Source organism: Rhinolophus hipposideros, assembly GCF_964194185.1.
Source record: "Rhinolophus hipposideros genome assembly, chromosome: 2".
Taxonomy (NCBI): Eukaryota; Metazoa; Chordata; class Mammalia; order Chiroptera; family Rhinolophidae; genus Rhinolophus; species Rhinolophus hipposideros.
The window spans coordinates 79,849,987-79,856,596 of record NC_138048.1 but is presented as its reverse complement, the minus strand read 5'-3'; positions in this window follow the sequence as shown (position 1 = coordinate 79,856,596).

Genomic DNA, 6,610 nt, shown 5'->3' with positions numbered 1-6,610 from the left:
CCCAGTAGTACAGTCTCCCTGGTCACCAGAGCTGGGTGTTCCAGGTGTGTCCCTTGTGTGGGTTGTGTGTGCCCTCCTGTTGTAGTTGAGCCTTGGTTGCTGTTTGCACATTAGTGGGAGGGATTGAACCTCAGACTGGATGTAAGGACTGGTTTTGTCTACAGTGGAAGAACTGTGGTGCAAGGGCTGACCCTACAGAGCACAGTCTGCTTTAGCAGGGCTCTGGTGTCTGCCCAGTATGCCCTTTGGGTGTTTCATCTTTGGAGATGGCTGGGTGCTGCTCCAACTTGGTTCGATGCTGGCCACCAGGTGTGTCAGTCATGTAGCCATCTGGGAAGAGACCTGCCACAGGCCAAATTGTTTCACAGCTTGTGCTCTTCTTGGGGCCACCTGGTATGAGCCACAAAGCAATCTATAGATGCCTGCTGCCTGCACTGTGGTTAGAGGTGCCTTGAGAGGCCAAGCTGTGAATAGAGACCAGCTGTTGCTGGTTCTAGCTTAGGACTGTTCAGCAAGAGGTACAGGACACACCAAAGCCAGATGCTGCTTGTTTGGGTTTTGTGAACCTTTGAGAGATTTTATGAAAGTCCACAGAATGAGCTAAGACAGATTGTTTGTATGGAAAAGCCATTGGAAGTGGCTTGGGTGTGTCTGCAAGTTGGATGGGGCAGGGTGTCCAGGTATCAGTAGGGCCTGGCAGACAAAAGGTGCTAGCCATTTTAATGGAGACTCAGATATGGTGTCTGCCTGGGTCTGCACAGTGGGGGAGGGGGAGTCCCAACAAAGAAATAATGACTTCTTCCAGCTCCTCCATCCAGTAGAAAACTGTACCTCCAGCCCTTACCCTGAGCCCAAAAACTTAATTCCTTCCCATATGCCCCTGACACCTTTCAAGCTGCTGTCCCAGTGCTGGAGCTCAGAGAAAATGAGTCCATCAGTGGGTATGTCCATGCATGGTCCCTTTAAGAGGAGCGCCTGGGATTCTAGCCACCCTTCATCTCACTCAGCCACAATCATGCTGGTGTTCAAGATCAGAAATTATGGAGACTTCTCTCCCTGGCATTGGAACTCTGGGCTGGGAAGCCTGGTATAGGGCTGGGACCCCTCACTCCTCCAGGGGAGTGACCTACCTGAAATATCCCTCCCAATTTTTAATGATCACACACAGGTGTGGGACCAGCCCATTAGTGTTTCTGCCCCTCCTACCAGTCTCGAGGTGACTTTTGCATGTCTGTGGTTGTAGGGCTTTTGTTCAGGTAGACTTCAGGTGATTCTCAATGATGATTGTTTTGTAGTTTAGTTGTAATTGATGTGGTCCCGAGAGCCTCTGCCTTTCTGGCTGGAAAATGCAAATATAGTTTTTTCCATGAGAAATGTTTTTATTTTGGTACATGGTGACAGATAGCAGTCTAGTTTCATTCTTTTGCATGTGGCTTTCCAATTCTCCCAGCACCATTTATTGAAGAGGCTGTCTTTTCTCTATTATATATTTTTGGCTTCTTGGTTGAAAATTATCTTTCCATATTTATGTGGGTTTATTTCTAGGTTTTCAATTCTATTCCATTGGTCTGTATGTCTGTTTTTCTGCCAATACCATACTGTTTTGAATGTTGTTGCCCTGTAGTACAAGCTGAAATCAGGCAGTGTGACACTCCAGCATTGTTCTTTATTCTTAGGATTGCTTTGGCTGTTTGGGGTCTTTTGTGATTCCATTCAAATCTGATGATTTTTTTTCTATTTCTTTAAAAAATGCCATTGTGATTTTGATGGGGATTGCATTAAATCTGTATATTACTTTAGGTAATATGGCCATTTTAAATATGTTGATTTTTCCAATCTATAAACATGGTCTGCCCAGTATGCCCTTTGGAAATGGAATGTCTTTCCATTTCTTTGTGTCTTCTTCAATTTCTTTTAAAAATGTCTTATAATTTTCAGTGTATAGGTCTTTCACATCCTTGCTTAAGTTTATTTCTAGGTATTTTATTCTTTTTGTTGCAATTGCAAAAGGAATTTTTAAAAAAATTCTTTTTCTGAGATTTCATTGTTAGGTAGTATATAGGAATGCAATGAACTTTTGCAAGTAAAAAGCACAATGGGACATCACCTTACACCAGTTAGAATGGCTATCATCAACAAGACAAATAGTAACAATTATTGGAGAGGCTGTGGAGAAAAAGGAACCCTCATGCACTGTTGGTGGGAATGCAGATTGGTGCAGCCACTATGGAAGGCAGTTTGGAGGTTCCTCAAAAAATTCAGAATAGAATTACCATATGACCCAGCAATCCCACTCCTGGGTATCTATCCAAAAAAAATTGAAAACATTTATCCATAAAGACATATGTGCTCCAATGTTCATTGCAGCTTTATTTACAGTGGCCAAGACATAGAAACAACCAAAGTGTCCTTTGATAGATGAATGGATAAAGAAGTTGTGGTACATATACACAATGGAATACTATTCTGCCATAAGAGAAGATGCAGTAGTACCATTTGCGACTACATGGATGGATCTTGAGATTATTGTGCTGAGCAAAATAAATCAGACAGAAAAAGTCGAGAACCATATGACTTCACTGATATGTAGTATATAAAACTGGAAAAAAAAAACAAAAGAAGATAAACAAATGAAGAAACAAAAACTCATAGACACAGACAATAGTTAGTGGCTACCAGAGGGTAAGGGGGGAGTGAGGTGGTAGATGAGGGTAAGGGGATCAAATATATGGTAATGGAAAGAGAACTGACTCTGGATGGTGAATACACATTATGATATACAGATGATGTATTACGGAATTGCACACGAAATCTATGTAACTTTACTAACAATTGTCACCCCAATAAACTTTAATTTAAATAAAGTTCCTATTTTTCTCAAATTCATGATAAGGTATACAATTAAAGAATGTCTGCTAGCACATGCACACACATAAAGAGACATAAGGAGAGGATACTATAACACAGACAATGATAGAGACAAAACAGTTCTGTCTTATAAAACACAAGAAAGGGCCCCATCTCACAGCAAAACTGTCTTGTAAAAATATCTGTCGCATGTAAGCAATCATAACTATTGTCTATAGAATTCTTATATTTTACAAACATATTCCTAATGGAAAACAACTTAGTTTTGTTGAGACATTCAGTTGATGACCAATAGATATCTCCCATTGCTATTAGATACAGTTTTGATTGAGTAGTAGTGGTACTAGATCTTGAATTTTAATTTTGACCTGAACTAAGTCAAGTTTTCTCAACAGAGGATTCTGGGGGAAGTGTAATTAATAAAAACCCATACATAAAAAGGTGATGTAGATTAATCAGATATGGAAAAGTGGCAGGAAGGATTCAGAATGTTGTAGCCCATAGATAGCAGAAAAATCAAAAGTAGTAATACAATGCCAGAAAGGGAATATAAAAGAGAGAAAGTTATGACCTCATTTGTATTTTAATTTTTAATTTGTAATGAAAAAAATTGAGGAGGGATATGTTTTGGCAGTTGTAATTTATGGCAGTGTGGAATACAAAGGAAGCTTTGGGGTTGCGATTTAAGAGATATAAGTGTCAGTATGAAGAAAAAAATCTGTAAAGTCTATGTTTCCTGTGCAAGCTGAATAAGCTTTCCACAGACCTTTTGTAGTGGACACTCTGAAATTCCACATCTATGTGCTTGTAAAGTTTTAACTTACTATAGTTCTGCTAAGGTTCACTTAGAAAGGTTGAAGGACCTGTACAAAAGTAGCAAATTTGCCTTGGTTTTGATTTTATGTTTCATTTCTTAAAATCCCCATGCATCTCATTAGACTTCCCTATGACTAAACTTGATGAAATATATGCTGTGTTTATGCAACTTCAATAAAGAAAAAGATTTGTGGGTTTGCTTAAATTAAGTAAGGCAAAGCATGAATGGGGCATGAATGAGGTCATTGGCATTCTTGGAATAATGCATTATCAGGATGATTATGGTTCAATTTATCCATGAGGTGAAAGAAGTCAGTGTAACTATTTTAATGGAGGTTATAACTGGCTTTAATTTAAAAGTTTAGAGAAAAAATATAAAAATGATCTGTGTTGAAGGTAAATTTATGGTAAAAATGAAATTCTTTGGAAACATGATGTAGTTATGGAGGAACACAGTGTAACTTTTTCTTCTATATTTTCTTTTCATATTAATTAGGTACAAAAAATCAGGGTGCTAATGCTTGCATTTTAAACTTTAGACAATTAGTGTTCTTCAAAAATAGAGGGTAGTGTTATATTTAGTTTAGTAGCCAAACCAAACTTTAAAATGATAGTGTGTTTAGAAGTTGTCCTTTTTTTTTTTAACCCTTTGTTTTTAGGATTCAATTTCTAGAGTTTTAAAGATATAACTTGATCTAGGAAGATGTTAATTGTTAAACTTAACACATTTACGATAATACATTGAAAAACAAGGTTTTTAAGCACATCAGCTATATAATGTCTCAACTTACACGTTATTCTGAAAAGAATATTAGGCCTGGTTTTTCTTCAAAGAATATAAAGAATTGAAGATTCTTGATACATCTTACTTTGCATTCTATAGGTTAAAAACAGAAAGAGAAAACTCTAATTATATAAAAGGTTATTTGAGTATGTTTCATAAAAGTGATTTTTAATGGGGTTGGCCATGGCTGATGGAATTAGCAGGCGTCTGGCCCCTCCACTAACAGTCTGATTGAAGCACTAATATTCATTATTTCATTGTGTCTATAAGTTCTTTGGGCAGATACCACCAGGAGTAGTAGTAATTAACAGCTGGAGTGTGCAACTGGGCAGTGGAAGAAATAGAGTTGGGGGAATTAAAGTGAGGTGAGCTAAGTGTCCAAGAATTATTTGTTCTAGTTCTGTGAAGAAATTACATTAGTATTTTGGTAAGGATTGCATTAAATCTGTAGATTGCTTTGGGTTGATTGACATTTTAATGATGTTAATTCTTCCTATCATGAGCACAGTATATACTTCCATTTATTTGTACCTTCTTCAGTTTCTTTCTTCAATGTCTTATAATCTTCTGAGTACAGGTCTTTTACTTCCGTAGTTAAATTTATTCCTTGGTACTTTTTCTTTTTATCTATCAATAGTTGTAAATGGGATTGTTGTCTTAATTTCTCTTTCTAGTAGTTCATTATTGCTGTATAAAAATGGAATCAATTTCTGAATATTAATTTTGTGTCCTCCTAGTTTACTGAATTAATTTATCAGTTCCAATTTTTTGTTTGGGGGGTGGAGTCTTTAGGGCTTTCTATATATAGAATGATGTTATCTGCAAATAATGACAGTTTTACTTTTTCCTTTCAAATTTGGATGCCTTTTATTTCTTTTGCTCGTCAGATTGCCTGTGGCTAGGACTTCCAATTCTAGGCTGAATAAAAGTGGTGAAAATGGACATCCTTATCTTGTTGCTAATCTTAAGGTTGCCAGATGGGAGGGGAGCTGGGGGGCTGGGTGAAAAAGGTGAAGGGATTAAACACTACAAATTAGTAATTGCGAAGCCGTCATGGGAGTGTAAAGTACAGCATAGGGAATATAGTCAATAATATTGTAATAACTACGTATGATGCCAGGTGAGTACTAGACTTATTGGAGGGATCACTTCATAAATTATATAAATGTCTAACCTCTGTGCTATACAACTGAAACTAATATAAAATAATATTGAATGTCAACTGTAATTGAAAAAAAAAAAAGACTCCAAGGAAACAGACACAGGGAGTTAACATGGCACCAGCCAATAATGACCTAATTTCAATTTTGTGCAGATTAAGCCTAGAGTTTTAAAGTTCCTGGCAAAAAGAAAGAATAAAAAGCAGTTAGTAGCTATATTTTGACTTGACTACATGGGGGAGGGGAGTGTCTCCTTGAAGGCAGCAACTGTACCATTTATTGCTATGTCCCCAGCAATTCTTGGCACAGAGTTGTGTGAATTAGATGTTGATTGAAGGGGAGAATTATTAGATAAAGGAAGCAACAAGCATGTTTAACAAATTGACTTTACTATTTGAGTACATTTTTGGAAAAATAGAACTTGGTGATTTGGGATTTGAATCCTACCAGTAGTGAAATCAGACTAACACAATATTTAAAAAAATAAAACCCCAAACCAACTCACTGCTGTAATTACTCTGGACCAGAGCCCAGTTAAGTCTTTAGAGTTGCCCTATTCCAACTGTGGTCTGCAGACCAGCACTGGTGTGCAATGAGAATGAGTGTTTAGAAACCTTCATAGCAAGTTGAGCAATTTTATATAGCTTGAATCTAGTAGTGAAAAAGAGTTTGGCTTGTATTTTATGTTTCTATTTTCAATTTTTTCCCAGTAATTGTATTGAAATTTACTATTATATCAGTCCATGATGGATTGACAAAAACAACAACAAAACTATTTCTTTACCACTGCTGTAGAGGACTCTACCTCTAAAAACTTTATGCTATTTCCCCATTTTATTCACAACATAAAATAAAAAATTAGAAAGAAAACAACACATTTTTTTTTTTTTTTGAAATTTCACAAAACTTAAAATCTTCCTAAATATTCTGCTCTCTCTTTCTCTGGGCCCCAAGGATGTGCCTCTTTGTTAGTCTTGCCCTG